Here is a 25,568-nt window from a genome sequence, read left to right as displayed (position 1 = left end):
TTCTTTAGTCTCCATCTGTAGTGGAAGACTAGCAGCAAGGCTGGCTCCTCATTGGCCTTCAGCAGGCACAGAAACCATCTCTACTGCACTCAAGACTCTGTCTTTTGTTACAGCAGAAGTACGTTTTCCCTTTAGGTTTACCATGAACATCCTGAATGATTATTTGCTGCATGTTACTAATCACCACAAATTTGTACATAGTGGAGGAAGAATTCTGCTGACTCTCAGAGAACAGCTCTGCACTAGTCTCAGGGTGAAGGGGATGTGACATACACAACTGCTCCCCAAGAGCAGAATTGTTTCAGATGAAAAATAAGTGCTGTGTGGGTGCAACAGTTTGAATAGTAATTCTTATTACCCTACATTGCTGATGTTCTCAGATTTCACTCTGCAGACTTTTCAGTCCAGTAATTGCGATACTATATTTCTTAATCAGTATTGGCCTAGACAGCAGGACTCTCCCTGGATTCAGGCTATGGGTTTTATGGCTGTTTACTTCTCTTATAAGATACAAAACATTAACATGATGGAACAGCATATTCTGGTTACCTGCCAAATGCTGATACCAATGCTTATCCAGAAAATGCAGCTATTTTAGCTGAGCTTTCTCCAGCCTTGGTTGTAATGACCTCAACAGGAACAGAATAAAAGAAACCACTCATTAAACAGCAAGGGCACAAATCCTGTAGAATTTTTTTCCTAATAAGCTCTGTTGAAATCAAGGGGCTTCCTCAGAAGATCCTTTGGAAAGCTTGTGCCTGATGTCTTCAAAACGGTGCTCAGACACTCAAGTGTGTAGGAAATGCAGTATTACACAAACTAGATTTACATTAATTCCTGATTTTTGCTTACAAAGCAATCCCAAGTAGTTTGGAAGTACATGACTATACATCAGTCTTAGAAAAGCGGGTGGGTGTGAAAATGATGTTTAACACATTTGTAGTGCTTTACAAAAGAACACAGTTCGATGAAGCTTTCTCTCAAACATGGGTGCATAGAATTGTAGCCCTGAAGCCAGTTGCTGCTGCTGAGGTCTGAACATGATGAAGTCACTTTCTTTGTTGTTTCGGAAGTACACTGTACATAACTACAATGTTTACGGTGATGCAGATACAACACACATATGCAATTTCCGTAGATGTTCACACACAAGGATTTGACTAACTGTTCGGTTTAAAGAAAAACATCTTCACTGGCACATCTCCCTGCCAGGTATCTTTTAAAAGTTTTTGTCAGCCATTCCTCTAGGAAGCAATGATGTTGTTTCTTGCCTCATTATCACCTGCCTGTTTACATACTGTCGGTATAGTTCAGCTGCCTCCCATTACCTAAAAGAAAAGGAGGAATGTCTCCTTCTGTTGAGTGCAGAAGCTCCTAGAGATGGTTTCTATGCATGTTGAAGGCCAATATGGAGCCGGCTGCCTGGCAGTCTTTCCACTTCAGATGGAGAACAAAGAAACATATTTATTTCTTTGAAGGTGCCCAATAATATAGTTGGACCCCAAAATGCTCTCCAGCTACTCATCTGCTCCTTCTGGGAGCTCCACCTAAGACAGGTGCTCACTTGGCTATGTGCCTGTTTCTTTAGGGAGTTTCCTCTCAGGCAGCTTGCTTGGTCAATTCCTGGACTTGGAAAGCATCAGTGCATGGAGTCTCCATCTTGACAGGATTCAGCTTCAGTTCATTGGCCCTCCTCCAGCCCATTACAGCATCCAGGCATCGATCCAGGACCTGCACAGCCTCAGTTGATTCTGGTGACAAAAAGAACAAGAACAGAATGTCATTAGCATACTGATGGCCCCAAACACCAAAACCCTTAATGACCACACCTCAGCAACTTTGTATAGATATTAAATACAAAAGGGATAGAATGGTGTCCTGAACTATCCCCCAGCTCCGTAGCCATGGGGCTAAACGAAAGTCCTGCAGTGTCACACTCTCAAACTAGCCCTGCAGGTAGAAGCAGAACCACCGTAGCACAGCACCTCTTCCTGAAATGTCAGACTTGGCTACAATGACACATGCCTTAGTTACATCACCTTTGGATCACTGTAAAGCAGTCTCCCTGGGTTTGCCTTTGAAGATGGTTCATAAGCTTCAGGTGGTTCAAAATGCTGGAGCTAGACTGCTGACTGGAGCCAGTTAGAGAGATCACACAACTCCCTAGTTGCAACAGCCTTGCCGGCTGCCAGGCAGTCTCTGGGTTTAATTCAAAGGGCTAGTTATGATCTATAAAGCCCTATACAGTTTGTGTACAGGTTATTTGAAGGATTCCATGTCCCCATGTCTTCACCCTCATCTCTGGGATCTTCAGGGGAGGGCCTTCTCGATCTCACCACCACCATGTTTGATGGGAATACAAAAGGAGGTGTTTTTGGTGGCTGCTCCCAGTCTGTGGAATTCTCTGCTTTATGAGACTAAGCTGGCTTTCTCCTTACAGTCCTTTGACCAGCAGATGAAAACCTTCCTTTTTAAGCTGGGCTTTGATATCTGAATACACTTGTAAGATTGTAGTTTTTAGGAGATGCAGCAGATTTTTTTAGCTGTTTTAAATTTGTGTTGTTTTTTAACTAGTGATGTTTTGTTTATGTTTAATCATTTTTAATATTAATATCTTAATTTATTGTGCTTTCAAGCATATTTTTTTAGCTCTTCTATGCCAACTTGAGTCCCTTCTATGGAAGAAAGGCAGGATATACATAAATTAATTCATTCATTTTGTTTTTGAGACTTCAAATATATGTTACTGGTCCATATTTTAAAAAATCATCTAGTCTGTTTCCTTCCTAAAAAAACTGAAAAGGATGTCTTAAGAGATGGAAGAGATAAAAAAAGTTGCTTAACCTCTTTCTAAACGATCACATCTGGAACAATTAGCAAATATTTTGCATATTGTACAAATTAGGCTAGATAGATTTGGAGACTTGGAATATGATGACTGTGTAGCAATTCAATACATATGTGTGATTAAGTTCTTCTGAATTTGGTGACGGTTCCTTCATTTTGGTGGAAATGAGAGACGGAGATGGTTTAAAATGTCCAACAGCTTCAACTTTATTTTCATCAGCTTCTGGATCAACAAGGTTAAAAGGATCGAAACAGCTTAACTCAGGGATTGTTCTATAAGTCAAAATCTTCACTTCTGGTGTAAATATTTTGCTTCTCACATTGGGGCCGGACCAAAGTGCTCGTGGTCAGTCATCATTCTCATGGGGGCGCTCCTCACTGCACACACCATCCCAGAACAGGGGTGTCTTGCCCAATCTCCCTCTGGAGGTGGGTTGTTGTAGGAAGGATTGGAATGAATCACTTTCTTCCCTCCACCTTGATTGCAGGGGTAAACCCCGACTGTCCATTCTATAGGTTTTACCACCTTCCCCTCACCACTGGGAGAGGCAGGATCGGGGAGCAATCCACTTCCTTTTTTAAGATTTGGGAATTCTCTTAACAGATCACAGACCTTACTAGCCACTTCCTGACCCCCATTTGTCTGCACCGTGCTGTCCTTTTGTGTTTTTCTCCCTCTTGTCAGATTCCACTCTAAATTCCCGCACTTCACTCCACTCTTTTATAGCTTCCTCCCACACTATCAGATCTTGATCCTTCCCTTTTTCTCCTTCGTTATCTTCTGCTAAGCACACTTCTATCCCCTTTTCACCCTTAACCTCCTCCTCCTCTATTTTTATGAGTTCCCCCTCTACACATCCGAATGTCTCTTCTTGTCTATCCTTTGCTGAGGACGGCACACTAGCCTCCTGTCCTTCACAATATGTCTATCCAATTAAGAAAAGAAACACCAAAGCAAGAAATCACTGTTCTGTAGTGGCATGAGCAGGTTCCTTGTTGCTGCTCCCAGACTCTGGAACTCCCTCCCACGAGAAGCCAGGCCGGCCCCATCATTGCTGTCCTTCCACAAGCAGGCAAAAACCTTGCTCTTCAGGAAGGCTTTCCCTTGATGACCAGTGGTTTGAGAGAGTTGTTTTAAATGGATTGTTGTGTTCTATTGTTTAAAAGTGTTTTAGTATTAACTTTATTACTGATTTTAATGTAATACTTGTTTAATTCTTTTTAAATATTTGCATACGTAGCGTTTTATCTTTTAAATGTTGTTGTCTTAATGATGCAAGCCACCTTGGGTTCTTTTTAAGAAGCAAGGTGGGATATAAATATTTTAAATAAATAAATAAATAAATAATACATTATACAGATGGGAGCAAGGAGTCAGAAACGAAACAGGGACAACCTTACCTTTAGAGAGGGTTAGATGACTGCTTTAGGTGGTAGATTTGCAAGGCGGGGCCGTTCTGGCAGAATCCTAGCTGCTCCTCATGAACTCCGGATGTTGGAAGAAGGCTGCACAATTTATTGTGGGCCTCCTAAACAAGCTTGGTGCCAAAAAGGGATGGTGGAAATTGCTATCCCTCTACCAGTGTTAAAGTAAGACGCAACTGTCAGACCAATCAGCTTCATTTTATGGACAGGTGAGGGGATGCCATCTTGTCCTTTGCTTCAAGCAGCAAAATGTCTTAGGCTGCTCCTGCAGTGAAAGCAGAAAGAGTTTTAACTAACACTTGGTTTTACCATCAAGAGGGCCAAGAGGTATACTCTTCTTAAATTTATAACATCACTTTGCACTATTGATAAGGAATCATGTGTCTCAATTCTTTCTCTGCCGGTGCCAGCTCCCTGAGTATAGATAAGAGAAATCCAGTTTTCTTCTTGGTTGTTTGTGTTGGCGGTTTCCCGAGTGTTGGCCAACAGGCAGACATCAACAAGTGACTTTCCTTCAATCCAAAATGAGCCACACAGAAACATTTTGGAGTTTGTTATAGTGTTTGTGATAATGGTGTCAGAGTTATTCTTTGTTCCATGCAGCAAGGGCTTTTCAGTCTAGCTCTTGCTGCATAAATAGGATGCTTCTCTTTGCCCCCCCCCCACAAATTACTTTTTTGCTGAAATATTTTTTTTAAAAAAACTGCTTTTTTTTTAAACTGGGAGGGGGGGAGAGAAAACAACCTTTACCAAAATGCTCCCTTATGTAAAACATAGATTTTGAGTTTTAGTAAAAAAAATATTTACAGGCATCATCTGATTTCATGCACTGAAGACTTTAAACATTTCAGGAAAATATAACATGTGACATTGGGTGATTTTATTTATGAACAGCTCTTAAAAACAGGGCCAGTGTCCCTTTCACAGACATGCAACTTGTGCCAAAAAGGCGTTGCTTTCAGAACATGTCATCACTTAGGAACCTCAAGAATTGAACTTGAGAAAACACTGGCAGAAAATAACAACCCCTTCCCAGAAAGGTTCCAAGTTCGAGCACAGTAGAAAAACAAACGCCAGTCATCCTGGCTGGATGTAATCTAACCCTTTGAGAAACTTGTTTACCAGGATTGTGGGGGCAACTGTTTAATCTCATTGTACTGTAGTAAGATCTGCCTTTGTTAACAGTTAAAACAAAACTGTCCACACAGAACAAGTTACGCCAAGCTCATTTTTAAAAAAGGAAATATTACGGTAGTCAGTCCTTATAGTGCTCCAGTCAAATGGAACATTTTAGCAGTCTTTCTGGTTGTTTCTTGATATAAGGGGATTTAAAGGAGAAAAGCTCCATCTAGCCCATTCAGTCACGTCACCCTGGGACCGCAAACCACACCTAGGAGTAAAACCTACTGTGCTCAGTGAGGCTCACTTTTGTATGGAGATTTAAAGGATTGCAGTTTCAAACACACAAGACAGCAGGGGTGGGCAAATAATTTCTATAGGGGGGCCACATGGAAAATCTGAACTGTGTTTGGGGGCTGAACTAACTTTACTTAAAAATAAAATGAAACAGTGATGTTATGATTGTTTCTATTTTAAACTTGTTAATCTTCACAAATACTAAAAAGTTTTTTTGTGGTATGTTAAAGATAAGCAACTGATTAACTTTAGACAAAAAGCTATAAATGTTTTTGATGTTCAAAACTGTCTGCGGGCCAGATAGGAGCAGCTCGCAGGCCGTATGTGGCCCTCAGGCCGCACTTTGCCCAGGTCTGCAATACAGCATAAGCAGTACTTGTTCTTGATTCCTGAGGACTGACTCTCAGAAGACCTCTAGCAGGAGGAAACTAGTCTTACACCTTGAAGCTGGAAGGATGATCAGTGAACTTGTTCCCTGGCTGGGGCCTACTGTTTATGCCACTTGATACATAGGTAACTGTTATTTAGGCCTACCACTCTTAGCAGACCTTGCCAGAATAGCCACTGGTGAGGGATTGAGGGAGTTGCCCATCCTTGATAAATACCAATTAATAAATAGCTCTTTGTTAACTATCTTACCTCAATTGCTGTTTTTGGACCTAGAGGGAATATTACAAATAAGCCAGAACAAGAACACCCCTTACCCTCAAATTTTCGATAGAATACATCAGAACAGGTAGGTAAATTTCCTGGATGTCTTCAGGACAACTGAACATTTCACCCTAATTGGTGGCTGCGATTTGAGAAGCCCTCTCTCAAGAATCCTATCTGGGTTTGTTTTTTGTTTTTTTTAAAGAAAACTGGCTGTGCCATCTACAAATTGCCAAAAAAGCATGTATATGTAAAGGGGGAGCAGTGGTGAGAGACAAAGTTCCAATATGGGCATCAGGTCAAGGACTGAGGCCTTGGGGCTGGCGCCAGTGCTGTCCTAGTCTGGGGGAACATTTCATCATGAACCTGTGGATGTATCACATCAGTTTATGAGTTTCTGCTGATAATGGCTATGGTTATGCTAGAAGACATGAATGACATGAATAATGCTGGCTGGTCTCCAGTAACTATAATAAAATACATTTGTTAGTTTTATGGGGTCTTAGGAATTAAGATAATTCTCGAACAGTGTTTGGTATTTTTTGAAATTTGAGGAGTGGGCTGTTATTATAAACAGTCAGAAATTGGCCTGCATCATCTGCCTTGGTCAGAAGATGCAGTAGGTCTAAATCAAATTATTTTCATTTAACCATGTTTAACACTGGGTTGCTTTCTTGCTTTCCTTTCAACTAAATTAATTTTCTCCTTGAAAAATAAAAGTTTTAAGGGGTATGTGGGACTGTAAAGAAGGAAGAGAAAATTCCAAATACTTGACTTGTGAGGGTTGGGGGTAGTAAAACCACTTGTCATTTCCAGCCAGAGCTCATAAAAAACGTCAAGTTCCCTTTCAAAAGTACACCATGTTTCTGTTTAGCTAAAAAGTTGCCTTCTGAATCTTGCTTGCTCGCAATCTCTCTGTTTTGCAAGATGATGGCGCTTTGATATTTGGAGAACTCTGCATTGCAGCTATGTAGTATCCCATCCTCCAACCACCTCTCACTGCTACTATGCCAGACAACTTCCTCTCCAGTCTTTATTTGCTACAGAGATGGGTGATTGAGGGCGGAGAGTAAACAAAACACTTTGTAAGGTCACTACAAACTTTTCCCCATGCAGTGGCAAATTATTTAAGGTGGAATGGCAGGATGATTTTTGTCTCTTAAAATTTAAAAGCAACAGCATCCCTTAAAATATTTAGAGACCTTAATGAATTTCAGAGCAGGGACAATAAAGAAAAAATCCTCATGCAACTGAGATCTTAATTTTTTTTTCCTGGGCTGGAAATACATGTTTTTCTGCTTGCTGGAAAAATATAGTAAAATACAGTCAACTTATATCATGGCAAATACACATGTGGGAGAGTTCCAGGAATATTGGAATGGTGTGTGTGTGTGGTTTCTATTGTGTTCATTTTCAGAAATACCTATACTAAAAATACATAACTAAGAAAAATTAAGCATCAGTTAATTTGAAAGAGTCAAACAGCAAAGATTTTATTAGATTACTACAGAGGGAAAACTGTAAAATTTGGATGCTCATTATAAAAGAAAAAACCCAAACCACACCCTTCAAGAACAAAACAGAATCAAGAACAAAACTCCTAAGGAGGAATTACTGAATGGGAGTAAAGATGAAGCCGGGGCATTTTCTGGCCAGAAGAAAAGAGATTTGTTGACAGTAGGGGAGGGATACTGAGGACAGCAAGTGTAATGCTTCGAAAGAGGGTTCCTCCAACAGTGGCTTGGCTTGGGCACATCTGCTGCACCATCTTGAGGATGGCATACCTAATCGACCCTCCTGAAAAGCTTGGGAAAAATCCACTTCACCACCACCTGACGCCAGTGAAGCCAGTAGGCCTTGAGGAAAAAGTGACTATTTCACTATTGCCACATGTGAACATTTAGCTTGCTCATGTCACCAAGGCAATGCAATGGCTGTCTAAAACACCTTGATCGGCCCTAGTCTTGCTTTTTGTGGCTTCACTTGCCTCAATATTTGACGGCATGTCGAATTGGAGGAAGGCTGTTGCCACTGCTGGGGAAAAAAAAGGGTTGATGTTGCCAAACATCCATCAGGGGTTCCATCCTTCTTTGGCTGGGTGGGAATAGTCCATAAAGGTGAAATAACTTTTTTTTAAGTGAGTCATATATCACATCCTTGTGTTGTCCCTTCAACACAGAGGTATGTTTCCAAGAAGGGTATGTAGTAAGGTACAGCAGAGGTGTAATAAAAATAAAATAATAAAAGTAAAGTAGGCATACCAATTATACAATGAGTGGAAACAGAAATAGCATGTTAAAAATTTAATAAATGGTTCTTAAATGCCCAGAAAAGTGGATTTGGCCCCCTAGCTTCCAAAGGACAGAAACCAAGGCATCAAGCTGGGGAAGCGTGTTTCAAAGATAAAGGTGATAATTGAAACAGCTCTCCAGTCACCATCTGGCACACCTGGGCAGTAGGAGCACCCAGAAATAAAGCCTGAAGAAGTGATGTCAGTGGATGGACAGCCACTGGCAAAAAGAGGCAGTCCAACACATATCTAGATCATAAACAGTTCAGTGTTTTATAGTGCAGGAAGAAAAGTACTACATGTTTGCTTCCAAACATACTTAAGCAGCAGCAGAGTCATTTCAGTGCAGGCAAGATGTGACACCTCTGCCTGGTTCTGGACAGTAGCCTAGATACAGTGTTATCTGTCTGTTTAGTCGTTTAGTCGTGTCCGACTCTTCATGACCCCACGGACCAGAGCACACCAGGCCCTCCTGTCTTCCACTGCCTCCCGGAGTTGGGTAAAATTCATGTTGGTCGCTTCGATGACACTGTCCAACCACCTTGTCCTCTGCTGTCCCCTTCTCCTCTTTCCTTCACACTTTCCCAACATCAGCGTCTTTTCCAGGGAGTCTTCTCACGAGATGGCCAAAGTATTGGAGCCTCCGCTTCAGCATCTGTCCTTCCAGTGAGCACTCAGGGTTGATTTCCTTCAGAAGGGATAGGTTTGTTCTCTTTGCAGTCCATATCCAGTTCTAACTGTTGCTTCCTGTCCCACATACAGTGGTGCCTCACTTGATGATGTTAATTTGTTCCAGCGAAATCGCTGTAGAGCGAAAACATTGTCAAACGAAACGAAAAAATCCCATTGAAATGCATTGAAAACCCATTCAATGCGTTCTAATGGGCTGAAAAAAACACTGTCCAGCGAAGATCCTCCATACGGTGGCCATTTTCGATGCCTGCATAGCGAGGAATCTGTTCTAGAAAACAGCGGGGGGCCATTTTGAAAGTCGGTGGCCATTTTGAAACCCGACAATCAACTGTTTGCTGATCGTCGTAAAGCGAAAAATCAGTTCCCAAAATGGAACCAATCAATGTGAAGCAAAATTCCCCCATTTAAAGCATTGTTTTTTGATCGCAAAAGCGATCGCAAAAACGTTGACATAATGTGGATTCGTCGTAGAGCAGGGTAATCGTCCAGCGGGACACGACTGTATAGATTTCTCAGGAGATAGATCGACTCCCATTTCTTTAAGAACTTGCCATAGTTTGCTGTGGTCTATACAGTCCATGAAGGAGGTAGTGGGCCTGCAAAACCTTTAAACCCCCTAACACTTAGTTTCTAGGAGCTGGGTTTAAATATCTTAGACTCCCATGGACAGTCTATGGCCACCTGTCATGAGTTCTGCCGAAGAAGGTCTGGAATTCGAGGGGTTAATTACAGCTGAGGAGAATGCTGGGCAATCAGAATCGCAGGCAACTGAATCACCACCAGATTCTCCTCCCCCAGTAGCCAGAGTGAGGGAGAAACTTCGGCAAGGACTTATGACACGAAGATCCCAAGCCCACATGAATGCCTCCCATAGGAACATCAGGTCGACCAGCCCTGGGTTTTAGCAGGATGAGGTGTCTAGATGACTGCTGTTACTATAAAATCTGCACCCAGAGGCTTTCGAGTTTGTGGAAGCAACAACTCAGTTCCCTGGCTTGCATCCATGTTCCTGCTCATCTTGGACCTTGTTTTCTGGACCCTTGGCTTTGGACTCTGACTTCTGCCTACGGTTTGTGTTTTGGCTCTGGCAACTTGGTATTTGCTTTGCATCTTCTGGACTTCTGATATTGGACTGGTTTATTGGACTTTTGCCTGTTAAAATCCCCGGAAACATGACACTACCATTCCGAACATCAACCGGCAGGACCCAGAGAGAAGGCATTTTCTGTAGAAAAGTGTTATCATATTAGCAGCTATGCTGCTTGCCAGTAGAAATGTCTTCACCTGTACTATACTTCAGATCTTTTTATCTATATTAGAGACATTGTAAGCCTGCAACCCTTTCTTCATAGGAAGCAGAAGCCTTCTGTGTTGCCCTGAATTTTTCTTTAGATGTAGGATAAAAAGGTTAATGACCTTCCCATATGACCAGGGCCAGGTTTCCTTATATGCTCAATTTGCCAAGAAGAGAGATGAATGGAACAAAATACTGTAACGTATTTCAGGTATTGTCTAGTATTCCCAGCTAAGTGGATGTGAGGGTCACAGCAGAAGGGAGCATTACTGGCTGGACAAGACAGAACCTTAGCTATTAGTGGTCTTCCCTTCAAAAAGAGCCTCGTGGCGCAGTGGTTAAAATGCTGTACTGCAAGCTAAAAAACTGTGCTCACGACCTGGGGTTCAAATCCCAGGTAGCCGGCTCAAGGTTGACTCAGCCTTCCATCCTTCCGAGGTCGGTAAAATGAGTACCCAGCTTGCTGGGGGGGGGCAATGTGTAGCCTGTATAATTAAAAATTGTAAACCGCCCGGAGAGTGCTTGTAGCGCTATGGGGCGGTATATAAGTCCAATAAATAAATAAATAAATAAAATAAATCCCAACAGCTAGGCTTTTACTAAACAACTAGAACACTAAATATAGGAAAATGAGATGCAATTTCCTTTGAAGATCATTCAAATTGGGAAACTAAAGGTAAATGTTTAATTTTACTTAAAAAAAGAAAATAAATAAACAATTACACCTGTTCTACAGAACTAACTTCCCCTTGTTTCTGTTGGACAAGGAGGACAGAAAAACAGTCAAATTGATAGAGAATAGACTACTGTAGTTTGGCCAGTGGCTGTTAGCCAAGTGACTCTTTTAGACTACCACCAGGAGGAGACAGGAATTCCAAAAATCAAATAAATTCTGGGCACCTGTACAAAATAACAGTTATGCAAATAAAAATGTGTGGAAGAATCAGCTTGTGCCCTGTGCTTGCAGAATGGTATGACATCACAGCAGCTGAGTAAGTGTTGACAATTCTGGGTCTTGCTACAGGTTGTGCAGAATCACTTCCAGCATTTCCTGGTATGCATGATCTGCAGTCTGCCGGTGGAGGTGATTATCTGAATGTTTTTACATTAAAAGAAACCCTCCTTCCATGCAGAGAATCATCCTTTTGGAGAAGAAAATTGATAATATTTTTAACCCCCTCTAAAAATACAGAAAAATAGGGGGAAATAACCCCAATCCCAATGACTCTCCTCAAAGCAATGTTTCAGGAGTAATGACTAAATTTGACTAGATGCACTAAAAATTAGAACAATATATTATAAGATCTATGTTTTGCCAGAGCAGTCTGGCCAAATTGCTCTTATCTGATCTAGATTGTCTATTTTATAGAACAACATCAGTAATGTTTTCTCTCTCAAAATAATGCAGGCAACATAGTCATGCAATGTTTTATGTACAGGTGTAGTGATGCAGGGAGTGAAACGTTTGTTTCTGCAAAGTATACAAAACCAGTCCATATATGAGTCTTTTATTACTCCATGAATGTTGGGCATATGGGAATCAGATTTCATATTTGAATATAAGAGGCAAAATGAAAACTATTTTACATAAAATTTTGTAAATCATTAGTGTTCTCAACTAGGCTGTTTTATCTTTTAATCTAGACTGCCCTGGTTTTATGCAATAAGGGACTTTCCCTTAACATAAGAGATTGCTGGTTTTATGTAAATTAGGTCTACAAAGCAGACAAGTTAACATGAGGTATAAGACCTTGACACTTTCTTTTAGTGCTGGGGGCTAGATCCTATTGCATGCATTTAAGTGTGTGGAAAATTCCCTCATTCATTACTGTATATCATGAAGATAGCTCACGTATCTCTGACCTCACAGCAAACCAGGAACTGACCACCATTTTTGCTGCTTAGCAGAGTCTTACATTTGATCTTAAGTTATCTCTTCTGCAGCTAGGTCTCCTACAAAATGAGCACATCCAATATCTATTTACTATATGTGTCATTTTTCTCCCATACCCTCCTGAAGTCCAGAACTTCTGATTGGTGACCTTCTTTTAAGACTATTTGGAATTTGCTGGTTGGGTGTGGCAGCTCTAGTATTGTGAACTTGTATCTTTTGAGAATAAATTCTAAAGATTAGGAGTAAGAAGGAAAAACGTACTGGCAGAACCTGTTTGTTTAACATGTACAGAAGAAGAATTGTGGAAGTTCCCATTGGTGAGGTGCTGGACACTTGTTGGACACATGACTGACAACTCATTAATTGGCAGCTGTGTGTTCTGCAATTCCTATTCATCATGTTTAAAAAAAAAACAGGATTCTTCTCACTGTTTATTACCTAGGAAATTTATTTAAAGCTACTGCAGGAGGGGGAAATGGTTCTCTAAAAAATGGTAACATAAGCCTCTACAGGTGACTTTTGTCAAGAAACTGAAAAATAGGGGATCATGGTTTTGGCTGCCCTTTTGAAGCACAGGCCTTGTAGTTTGTGCCTGAGTGGAACTGACCAAGAGAAGATGAGAAAGTGTCCATTGTTAATTGGAAGGCATTAACACCTGACTTACCTCTGTGGGAATGAAAGCTCCAAGGCCAGAGCTTGCTCCTTGGAGCCGAGCTAAGGAGCAAGAAAGTTTCAGCAGAGGTAAAGGGAGTGGGGGATAAGTTACTTTTCCTTAGAGAAGGTTCATGGCAATGTGATGCCTGATTGGCAAATCTCAAAGGTTTTGGACACTGGACTGGTGAGTACAAAAATGCAGAGAGAAATGACTTAATTTAGCCTACTTATCTCTTAGGGGAATACTATGCTGAAGTTCTGCCAGAATGTGACTACTAGTTTAGGATAGCTATCTCTTGTTTTCTTGTGGGACTGTTCTGGAATTGTTTTTGCCTCAAATATTTTTGAATGCTTGCTTGCGCCATAATTTTTGACTGTTCTTGTACTTTTTGAAACTATTTGGAAACTTTGTTCCTTTTGATTTTTTCTATCATCTTTAATAAAACGTAAGATTTTACAGCTCTTTACTTCTTTTGGAGTAAAAGGGTTCAAAACACCAGGAACCTATGCATTTAGCGGGTATTTTTTTTGGTATTTCTACTTTGGTGCGAAAGTCAAAGAGCTTAACCTTGTGGATTTGTATAACGCCATGAAGCACTGCTTAGTCAAAATGAACTAAGATGTTGGGAGGATACTGGACAGGAGGATTTCACTCAGCCATCAGCCCATTTGACCCTCCTAGAGCTTATCCACACCTGGAAAGTTTGAGCAGTGTAGCTAAGTGTGGGCCTCTCTGACCTGCTGCACTTTAAGTAAGAATGAAGAACAAGAAACAGGAAGTGACCTCACAGACAGATGGGAGAATACCTAGGAGTAATTATATCAAGAAACTGGTGAGTAGACTTTGGTCTAGATGGGCGGGGTATACATTAAATAAATAAATAAATAAATAAATAAATAAATAAATAAATAAATAAATAAATAAATAAATAAATAAATAAATAAATAAATGAGAAAGAAGTGTTAATAGGTTTCAACTGCCCTGTAAATTTTAGACCTATTGACTTGTGCAAGAGAGAATTGGGAAGGAGGTGGAACAACTGCCTACATTATCTCAACGTAGGGAGAAAGCAGATTAAGCTCCCCCTTCTTTGTCCAAAGACTGACTGTACACATTTATCAGCAAGATGGATTGCTTTACTAAGAGTTTGCTGGGAATGGAGAGACTGATCTGAGTCCGGAAAAAGCAGCTTGTCATCCCTAAGCATTTCACAGAACAAGTCCTGAAATTGGCTCATGATGTCGATATGCTGGGCCTTTAGGGGTTAAAAGAACACTGGCTAGAATTACTGTTTCTATTGGCCTAATATCACAAAATAGGTCAAGTAAATGTTGGAAATGTCATAAAAAAACTGGAACCTATTATCACCTCTGGTGGACTTGTGATAAAGCAAAAAAAATTTGGAACAAAATACATACATGGCTTGTTAAAATAATCAAAAAGCATGTAGATTTTAGGCCAGAGCTCTTTCTGTTAGGTATAATACCAGAAAGTGTTGATAGACAAAATGTATATTTAATACTGCATATTCTAACAGCTGCGAGGATTATTTATGCACAGTACTGGAAAAATGAAGGAACACCTACGGATCAAGAAATTAAAAAGATATTGGACAGACTAACACTGAAAATCAAAGGAAAAGAAGATACAAAATATTATCAAACATGGGACTTATTCTATCAATGGTTAGAAGGATGTTGTATAGATTAGGAGTGTAATGTGTGTAGTAGTTTTTTTTTACAAATGATTATAAGCTGTACCCTGGTGGCAAGATGTTAAATCAGCATGGATGGATTTATATAATAAAAAGAAAATTTAAAAAAAAAGAAAAACAGGTGACATTTTATTGCTCCTCTTGTGATATGTGTCAAAGGGTTGGGTACCCTCAAGACAAGACGAAAGCTTATTTTCAGCCTCCTAAAGTCCCTCAGCCATTTCAGCATCTCAGAATAGATCTCCTCGGCCCTACTGAGCCTGCAACCAAAAATGGGGAAAATTTTAACCTATCAATTATGCCATCCAATATGCTGAGGCTGTTCCACTGGCTAGTGTAAACTGCCAGAAATGTCACATGAGCTTTCTTAGAAGTTATCAGTTACATGGGTTCACCCCAGATTTTGATTTTGGACCGAGGCAGTAATTTCTCCACAAAATCACTGACAAAAGTTTGTGTGATTGCTGGGGTGAAACAATGATCCACAGTTGCATACCATCAATCTGCTAATGGAGGGGTGGAAAGGGTACAACACACTTTGTAGAAATTGATTAATGTTTATATTGTGGAATGTTTAAAAGACTGGAATTGGGCCTTACCTTGTCTGCTGTTTGCATCCCATGTTGCTCCCTAAGAGAGTCGGGAGCAAGGGGAGGGGGTTCAGTCCAAATGAGGTTGTCTTGGAAGAGGATTGGGAGAGCAAAATTGCAAAGTCCCTGTTGCAGAATTTGTTAGCCACCTGCAGCAGAGGTTAAAGCAGGTGCAAGAGATAGCCCTGGAAAATTTGGTGATTGCTCAAAACAAGCAAAAAGCTTGTTATGATGCCAAGGCCAAACACTGGGATTTAAATGTTGGGACTACGTTTGGTGCTAAGTCCTGTTAAACACAGCAAGCCACAAATCATGGGGGAAGATCTCTTTGTGGTGAAAGAGAAAATAAGTGCTGTAAATTAAGTGATTGAATGCAGCAGCACAGGACTTAAACCCAGGGTGTACCATGTTAACAGTTCAAAATCTTATGTAGCCAGAAATGCTGGGATTTTTATATGCCTAGCCAGGAAGGAAAAAAGAGAAGACTTTGTGGATATCTTGGTAGAATTTCAGGAATCAGGGGGACTGGAAGAGTTGCATTTGCTTCCTGAAATGAGTAATTATGAGCAAGAAAGACTGTATGAGGACACACAGTGCTATCATTCTCTCTTCTTAGATAAGCCAGGTAGAATGACCCTGGCTCAGCATAGTGTCCTTACTGGTAACTGTCTAGCCATTCAATCTCCTCCTTATTGGGTTACTGTCATGCATGCTGAGACTATTGAAAAGGAAATTAAAGAAATATTAGCATTCCCAAAGCTCATGGGCTTTTCCAGTCATGACTGTATCAAAAAGATGTTTAAAATATTTAAAAAATGAATTAAAAAGAGACACTTTTCAAAATATCTAAAGGAAAGGGAGATTTTGTATGGATCGGGAAATTAAACCAGATAACCCAGCCTGATTCTATTCCATGCCCATAAACCATTGGTTCCCAAACTTTTTCAGCTCATGGCTCCCTGAACTTACTGGCCACTGGTCATGGCTCCCAAATAAAGTAGAACCACCATATCTGTGGGATCAGTACTTACCAGTATACGGTCTGATTTTAAAAAAATAAAAAAATAAAACCCCAAATACATGTTCCCAAGTTGTATTATCAGGACTGACCACTACACAGAACCAGATACTATGCTATATGTTGTTGTTTAGTTGTTAAGTTATGGCCGACTCTTTGTGACCCCATGGACCAGAGCATGCCAGGCCCTCTCGTCTTCCACTGCCTCCCAGAGTTTGGTCAAATTCATGTTAATCAGAACTCTCCACTATGACATGTCTGTCTTGGGTGTCCCTGCACAGCATAGCCCATAGCTTCTCTGAATTACTCAAGCCCCTTCGCCATAACAAGGCAGCAATCCATGGAGACTGTGCTATATACAGGTGGCTTAATAGAAATCCACTCATGGCCTGACCTATCTGAGGGAAGCGGCTTCCAGTAAAATGGAAAATATGTATTGGAGGGGCAGGGGGAAGGGTCCTTTGCCAACAGGGGGGCAGGAACCCCAGTTCTCTGGTAACGCTGGGCAGAGTTCCCTTTCTCCATCATGCAAGGACAGAGAAAAACTGGAAGTAAATACTGTGTGATACTAAGAGTGGGTGGGTGGAAAAAACTAGAAGATTCCATAGCATCCCTGGCTGGGTTGGGTGGAACCCCAGGGCACCTTGGTTCACCATTTAGGTATCACTACCATAATGCAGCATCTCATTGAGACTCTTGAAAACGCCAAGTATATATTTGTTTTTAACCTCACAAAGGGCTAGTGGTAGATCCCCTTAGAGCAGGGATCTCCAAACCTTTGAGGGTGAGGGCCACATCATATATTTTCAACATTTTTGAGGGCTGATGGAACATGCACATCAATGCCTGCATTCATGCACGCACTGCTCCACACATGGACACCTGCCTGCACACATGTCCCTCCACATGCATGCACGGATGCCCCCCAGCAACACTTGGAAATCATCTTACAGTATTTACAAGAGGCAGGACTGACCATTAAAGCCTCAAAATGTTATCTGTGGCATGAAGAAGTTGTATCCCTATATCATGCTGTTCAGCCCCTTGAAGCCAAATCGCAGTGTCAAAGATTGGCCAGTACCGCAATAAAAAGCAGGTTACATCTTTCTTGGATTTAGCAGGGTGCTACCATAAATTCATCCCTCACTTCATTACCATTGCTACCCTCTTACCCAAGCTGTGTAAAAAGTTTATGCTAGTGAAAATGAAATAGACTGGGTCTTTGACACTCTGAAAACCAAATTAGTGGAAGCATCCCTTTTGATGGCTCCAAATGTTGATCAGTCATTCGTGACCCAGATTGATGCAAATTAGTTTGGTCTGAATGATGTATTATTGTAGAGTGGATCTGATGAAGTATTAATCCTATTCCTTTCATCAGCAAGAAGCTTTCACTCCATTAAAAAAATAATTCAGTAAGAATGAGTTGAGAACGAGGGGCTTGCAATAGTTTGGATATTTGCACAATTTTGACCTTATTTGTGGGGAAGAGTTTCTGCTTCAAACAGATCATGCTCCTTAGGCGTGGTTTCCGTGCTTGAGGAATCATAACCAGTGTTTGCTGAGAGGGCATTTGTCTACAGAGTTCACCTCTGAAGTTCAGCACACCAGAGGTTGTGAAAATGTTGTGGTAGATGGCTTGTCCAGTATCTATTTTGGTGAAAAAGGTGGGAAATGGAGTCAATGTAACTGAACTGCAAGAGTTACAATGTTCTATTGGTTTGTATGTATCCTCAGATTCTGTTTCCCCTTCACTAGAGATAGGCATGACCCAAAAAATGAACCAGGAAGTTTGCCAAAAATTGCTGGTTCATTAGTTCAGGTTGGGTCAGTCTCATCAAAAGCAAGGAACCGAAAAGAATGGAGCCAACAAACTCTTAAAGTAATGCATTGAGGTCTCAACCTACGGAATTAATCCGTATTGGAACGGAGTCCGTAGGTCGTAAAGTCCAAATTAAAGTCCATTTAATTTGTATCTGGCCCAAGAAACCCCTCCCACACACAAAAATTAAAAATATTTTTTTAAAAAATCACCTTAACTTTTTGAAGTCTTCAAGGGGTCCCCTGCCTCCGCCATTGCTGCTGTTGGAGAACTCTCAGAGCTCCCCCGCTGCAGCCATCAACGCTGCCAGAGGACTCTGAGGGCTTCGGCGCCGCTGCCGGAGGCCTCTTGGGGGTCCCCCGCTGCCGCGATATGCTTTGGAGTCACTACCGGCGGTGTGGGGGGGAATCCAAGAGGCCTCCCATGGTGGTGGGGAAGGCCTTCGGAGATCCACCGCCACTGGGAGCCGCACCGCGCCAGGCTATCCCAGCCATGGTTGGACTCCCAGGAGTCAGAGCATGGCTGGGGTTGCCCGGCACAGCGGCAGGGGACCTCCGAATGCCTTCCAGGTGGAGAAGCAATGGAAGGCATCTGGAGACGCCCCCACCCTGTTGCCACCGCTGCCGGGAACCTTCAGAACTCTCAGACGGCTACTTCCAATGTCAGGGGAAAAGCCCTTTGAGAGCTGGGAAGGCAAACAGGCAGGGAGAAAAGGCTGGAAATTCGAATTTCCTGTGCTTTCTCCCTGCCTTCTTGCCTTCGGAGCTTTCCACCCAACATTGGAGGAAGCTCTTTGAGAGCTTGGAAGGCAAGAAGGCAGGGAGAAAGGGCGGGAAATTAGAATTTCCAGCCTTTTCTCCCTGCCTGTTTCCCTTCCAAGCTCTCAAAGTGCTTTCCCACGACATTGGAGGAAGCCGTTTGAGAGCTCCGAAGGCTCTCAGTGGCAGTGGCAGCAGGGTGGGGTGGGGTGTCTCCGGATGCCTTCCATTGATTCTCTGCCTGGAAGGCATCCGGAGGTCCCCTGCCACCGCTGCCAGGAGCCGCACCGTGCCGGGCTATCCTAGCCATGCTTGGACTCCTGGGAGTCCAAGCATGGCTGGGGTTGCCAGGCGTGGCAGGACTCCTGGCGGCAGCAGCAGGGTGGGGGACCTCTGGATGCCTTCCAGGCAGAGAAGCCATGGAAGGCATCCAGAGAACCCCCACCCTTCTGCTGCCACCACTTGGAGCCACGCTGCGCCTGGCAACCCCAGCCATGCTTGGACTCCTGGGATAGCCGGGTGTGGCATGGCTCCCAGTGGCGGCGGCAACAGGGGACCTCCGGATGCTCTGAAGCACTATCGGCGGCGGGGGGCCTCCGAGATGCCTCCCATGGTGGCAGAGAAGCCCTGCAAGGCATCCGGAGGCACGACCTACAGCCTACGGACTGGAAGGGGGAGGCAGGGAAAGCGCCAAATTTGAATCTGGTGCTTTCCCCGCCTCCCCATTCTGGTCCATAGGTAGATTCTCCGGCCGCAAGTTGAAGTTAAATTTTGCAGCCAGAGAAGTCCGTAGGTCGAAAAGTACGTAAGTGGAGCCGACCGTAAGTCGAGACTCCACTGTGTTTGGTTTGTTTGCCCATTTTTCTCTTCCCCACCACCAACAGCCTACTTCTGTCAATCAGAAGCACTAGGCAACCCTGGGAGGGATCTAGAGACTGCTGGATTGGCAGGTCAGGTAGCCAAACACATGGCTCAAAGGGCTCTGGGGGAGTGGCTTCTTCTTATAAGACCAATTCACAGGAGCCATTTTCACCTCAGAGCCACTTCTGCTAGTCAGAGGAACCCTTCTATCTTGGAACGAGGTTAGCTCAGATCTCCAATGGCATTCCCTTGTCAGTCAGCCTGTCTTTTCCCACCCCTATCCCACCACATAAAAAACTCTGTACTCTGTTAATTAGAAGCCAACTCACAGATGGTGTTATTTGGTGGGACCCACAGTCAAAAGGCTTCTTTGTGTGATACCTTAATTAAGTGAAATTGACTCTAGCTAAATTGAAGGGAGGGGAGGATAATAGCCAGATGAGTGGAGTTACTTGGAAGAAAAGTTTCCATCTGGAAAGTTTGGGGTAACTGAAGATCTGTTTGGTGGATTACTTTCAAAAGAGCTAGAAAAGTGGATGATGGGTATAAAAATGTTATAGAGAAATTAGTTACTTCAGCTTAACTTTTCTAATGAGACAGCTATGCTGCTGAGTCTGCACCCTGTATATGCCCTGTATACTACATTCCTGGTGTATTGTAAGTATTAGCACAGGATAGTTAGCTTTATTATTTTCTCTGAGTATTATTCTTGAATTGCCCTTGTCTCCTTTTTGTACAAATATTGGCTTCACAGGTTTTTTCACTGCTTTTATAACTTTTAAATTGAAACTTTATTTTCTTTTTCTTTTTCTTTTTTTTACTTTTTGCAAGATCTTCAATAAAATGATATTTTTACAGCAATTTGGTTATTCTGGGAGAGGGTTTGTTGGTGCGAAAGACAGGTCTTGCCTTGGATCCTTTTGTGTTTGTTGGTATTTTTCTGCCTGGCAAGATTTGCCTGCAAATTGAAATGTGCAGCCTTGTGAGTCTTGGTATTCTCTGGAACACGCAGGAATCGGGAAGTAACAGAAGCGGAAGACATTGTCAGAGTATTGAAAATTCAGAGTGTTGGGAATGGAGCAGACAGGGAGATTTTCCCGAGCCATCAGCACATTAATCCCCTGGAGATCATATAGTGTGTCTAGGTTCTTCATGTGAACCTCTCTGTCCTGGCCATAATCTTGACTGCATTCCAGCAGAAGCAGGGTTTTCTGGATCTCAAAATTTGATTTTTAATTTCAGAGTACTATATTTGTTGGAGAAGTAGAGGAAAATAATAAAAAGGGGGGAAAGAGAGATCTGTTCAAGAAAATTGGAGATATTAAAGGAACATTTTGTGCAAAGATTGACATGATAAAGGATAAAAATGGTAGGGACCTAACAGAAGTGGAAGACATTGAGTATTGAAAATTTTATAGGCCTGAACAGTTCCAGACTGTAATATTAATGAACTGCCATGATGATCACCTGTGCAAGTGCTGAGTCACAGTGACTATGAAGAAGATGATGCATCATCTGTGGATGATGCAACACCCATGTAAAGGAAGATGATGCAACACATGAAGTGAGTGGACAGAAGCATCAGTTCAACTGTATATAAGTGAACATGAATGTATCTCCTTCTCCTTTCTCTATGCTGCTATCCTCTATGCATTTTGCCTCTGTTTTTGCTGCGACACCGAAGATTTGCTACTTTATATATTTGTATGTATTTTGTTAATACACGTGTCTTTTTGTAGAAGAAGAGTGTGTATGTGTTTTTCTTCAATCAGAGAACTCTGCACATTAAACAGCAAGAAGCTAAGAGAGGTCATGGGCCCAGAGACGTGCTCTGTGCAAGCCAATTGAAGTGAAGAACGGCTGGTGAGTACCGTGGGTGATAAATCACTAGATGAAAGAAGAAAGTGATTTAGAAGATTTGGAAGAAGGCAGTTCGTCTGTTGTTAGCCCAGGAGGGGACAGAAAACAGAGAACTGAAAGAGCAGACAGGATGGCGTTTAATGCAGCAGGCATGGGAGGATTTCCTTTAACCAGGCTGAATGACAGCAATTACAAGACGTGGGCTGTCAAAGCTGAAATGTTGTTGAGGAGGGAAGGACTATGGCTGTTTGTGAACAACCCCCCAGTGCAGTCTGACAAGGAACAGGAAAGAGATCATGAATGGGCTCTTAGTATCTTAGTGCTTTGCGTTGAAGATAACCAATTAATTCACATTCAAGGACTGACTACAGCAAAGGCAGTCTGGGATCGGCTTAAGAATATTTACATTAGAGAAATAGCAGGAACAAAGATATCGCTGACCAGAAGACTCTACAAATGTAAGTTGCAGCCCCGTGACAGCGTATCCAAGCACTTACAAACAATGAAAGGACTTTTCAATGAATTAGAGCTAATGAATGTGCAATTTACTGAACAGCATAAGGTTTTTGTTATTCTGAGCAGTCTGCCTAGTGAATTTGATATGCTGGTAACAAGCCTTGAGACTCTACCTGACGCACAGCAGAGTTTGGAGTACCTTACAAGCCGCCTTTTGCAGGAACAACAAGAAGAGGTGGCAAGAATACATAGAGGAACCATACCAGAAAGATCTGGATGTCCCGGACAACTCAGATAGTGTGGTTGCTGACCTTGAGCCAGACATCCTGGAGAGTACAGCCAAGTGGGCCTTAGAAAGCATGGCTAACAACAAGGCCAGTGGAGGTGATGGCATTCCAGTGGAACTATTTAAAATCTTAAAAGATGATGCTGTTAAGGTGCTACACGCAATATACCAGCACGTTTGGAAAACTGAGCCATGGCCACAGGACTGGAAAAGATCAGTCTATATCCCAATCCCAAAGAAGGGCAGTGCCAAAGAATGCTCCAACTACCATACAATTGCACTCATTTCAAACACTAGCAAGGTTATGCTCAAAATCTTCCAAGGTAGGCTTCAGCAGTATGTGGACCGAGAACTCCCAGAAGTACAAGCTGGATTTCGAAGGAACTAGACACCAAATCGCTAACATGCATTGGATTATTGAGGAAGCCAGAGAGTTCCAGAAAAACATCTACTTCTGCTTCATTGACTACGCAAAAGCCTTTGACTGTGTCGACCACAACAAATTATGTTAAAGAAATGGAAGTGCCTGACCACCTTATCTATCTCCTGAGAAACCTATACGTGGGACAGGAAGCAACAGTTGGAACTGGATATGGAACAACTGATTGGTTCAAAATTGGGAAAGGAGTATGACAAGACTGTATATTATCTCCCTGCTTTTTTAAGTTGTATGCAGAATATGTCATGCAAAAGGCTGGACTGGAAGAATCCTAAACTGAAATTAAGCTTGCCGGAAGAAACATCAACAACCTCAGCTATGCAGATGATACCACTCTGATGGCAGAAAGTGAAAAGGAATTAAAGAACCTCTTTATGAGGGTGAGAGAGCACAAAAATGGTCTGAAGCTGAATATCAAAAAAACTAAGATCATGGCCACTGGTCCCATCATCACCTGGCAAATAGAAGGGGAAGATATGGAGGCAGTGACAGATTTTACCCTTTGGGCTCCATGAACACTGCAGATGGTAACAGCAGCCACGAAATTAAAAGACTCCTGCTTCTTAGGAGGAAAGCGATGACAAACCTAGATAGCATCTTAAAAAGCAGAGACATTACCTTGCCGACAAAAGGCTGCATAGTCAAAACTATGGTTTTTCCAGTAGTGATGTATGGAAGTGAGAGCTGGATCATAAAGAAGGCTGACTGCTGAAGAATTGATGCTTTTGAATTATGGTGCTGGAGGATACTCTTTCTTTCTTTCTTTCTTTCTTTCTTTCTTTCTTTCTTTCTTTCTTTCTTTTCTTTTCTTTTCTTTTCTTTTCTTTTATTTATATCCCGCCTATCTGGTCGGTTAAGACCACTCTAGGTGGCTAACAGCATGAGTGTCCCCTGGACTGCAAGGAGATCAAACCTATCCATTCTATAGGAAATCAACCCTGAGTGCTCACTGGAAGGACAGATCCTGAAGCTGTGGCTCTAATACTTTGGCCATCTCCTGAGAAGAGAAGACTTCCTGGAAGAGACCCTGATGTTGGGGAAGTGGGAAGGCAAGAGGAGAAGGGGCGACAGAGGACGAGATGGCTGGATAGTGTCATCGAAGCTACCAACATAAATTTGACCCAATTCTGGGAGGCAGTGGAAGACAGGAGGGCCTGGACTGCTCTGGTCCATGGGGTCATGAAGAGTTGGACACAACTTAATGACTAAACAACAACAACATTTGTTGGAATATCGGACTATATAGACTCCGTTCCTTCAGGGATACTATACTTGTGATTTCCTGAGGAAATTTCATTGTCTCAGAGAACACTACGCTACTATGATGCTGAGGCCTTTTATACCAACTTCCCTCAAAAAGATCGACTATAAGGTATCAGAAATATCATTGCAGATTGAATTACAGTCCATTTAACTACCAAATCATTCCACTTTGCATTTGCCTACAATTATGTGAACTTTGATGAGAACCTGCCTACATTTTCATGATTGATCTGCAAGCATCCTTTCTTGGATCCTATCCCTAAAAACCCTGCCTCTATCTGAGATATGTTGCTAATATCTTTCTCATTTGTACTCGTATACATGAATGACTAGAGAAATATCCTCAGGACTTTGGCAACATTTGCCTCACCGATCAGTCTGAGCCTTGACACAAAGCAGGTTCATTTTCTTGATACTGTTTTGCAACTTCATAAAAACACCATCATATATCAAAAGCCACCATTTACACATATTTCCATATTCCAGCTTCCACTCAGAATATATCTCAAAAGGTCATTATCTAGAGCAGTGGTTCCTATATGTTCTTGGAGTACAACTTCCACAAGTCCTGGCCAGCACAGTGAGCGCTGAAGACTTCTGGGAGATTTCATCTGGGGACTCAGGCCAGGGAACCATTGATCTATGGCCATTTCTTACAACAGTGTTTGGACTTGGTGGACTGAAATGGATAACTTCAGGATTTACATCAGGCATTTCCAACCTAACTAAATGTGTCAGAGAAATCCAAATTAAAAAAACCACACACACCAGGTACAAACCCCCCCCCCCCCAATTTATTACTGGACAGACCTAGAAAATAGTAACTCACTCCTGGTTGCCACCTACAGATCCCAGCTGAATCCACTCTAACATATAATCAAATACCTACAACTTATCTTGTAGTCTCTTTCCTCCTAGAGGGCATGGGCAGTTGGCCTGTGCTTGCTTACAGAAACATCCCAACTTTGAACAGCTACTCACAAGCAACAACAGGGCATGGGAATTTCATCCCCTGGTCATGAAACCCCGCTATGGAACACTGTGCAAACGACAGGGAAGAAGAACCAGGATCCTACCCATGAAAAGCAGAAAGCCTGAAGATTTAAGTCATATCATGAGAAACAAAAAGTATAGATTACTACAGCTAATCATTCAGAATAAAATAAATAGAAAAAGAAGTGCAGGAAGGAGAAGAACTTATTGGCCAAGAAACCTTACAGACTGCTTTTGGATGTAACACATCTTTTTTTTAGAGGTGTGAGCTTTAAAGTCAGAAGGGCCACTTAACTCTGACTTATAAGAAAAATATTAGGATGGTTTTGCTATTTGAATGGCC

The 25,568-nt window shown here is 42.1% G+C and overlaps 1 long non-coding RNA gene across 1 annotated transcript in view; it reads right to left on the bottom strand.

Moving 5' to 3' along the window:
* The window catches only part of LOC140707452 (uncharacterized), a 66,054-nt gene extending 49,247 nt beyond the window's left edge, over positions 1–16,807 (bottom strand). The window contains exons 1-3 of the long non-coding RNA XR_012087536.2: positions 15,479–16,807; positions 4,249–4,537; positions 550–1,751 (exon numbers count right to left, since the gene is read on the bottom strand). This is a non-coding gene — a long non-coding RNA (uncharacterized LOC140707452). The remainder of the gene's footprint in view (positions 1–549; positions 1,752–4,248; positions 4,538–15,478) is intronic.
* Between the last annotated feature and the right edge of the window lie 8,761 nt (positions 16,808–25,568).

Source organism: Pogona vitticeps, chromosome 5 (assembly GCF_051106095.1).
Source record: "Pogona vitticeps strain Pit_001003342236 chromosome 5, PviZW2.1, whole genome shotgun sequence".
Classification (NCBI taxonomy): Eukaryota; Metazoa; Chordata; class Lepidosauria; order Squamata; family Agamidae; genus Pogona; species Pogona vitticeps.
Note: the sequence above shows the minus strand (reverse complement) of the source record. Positions and strands in the feature narration are given on the sequence as shown.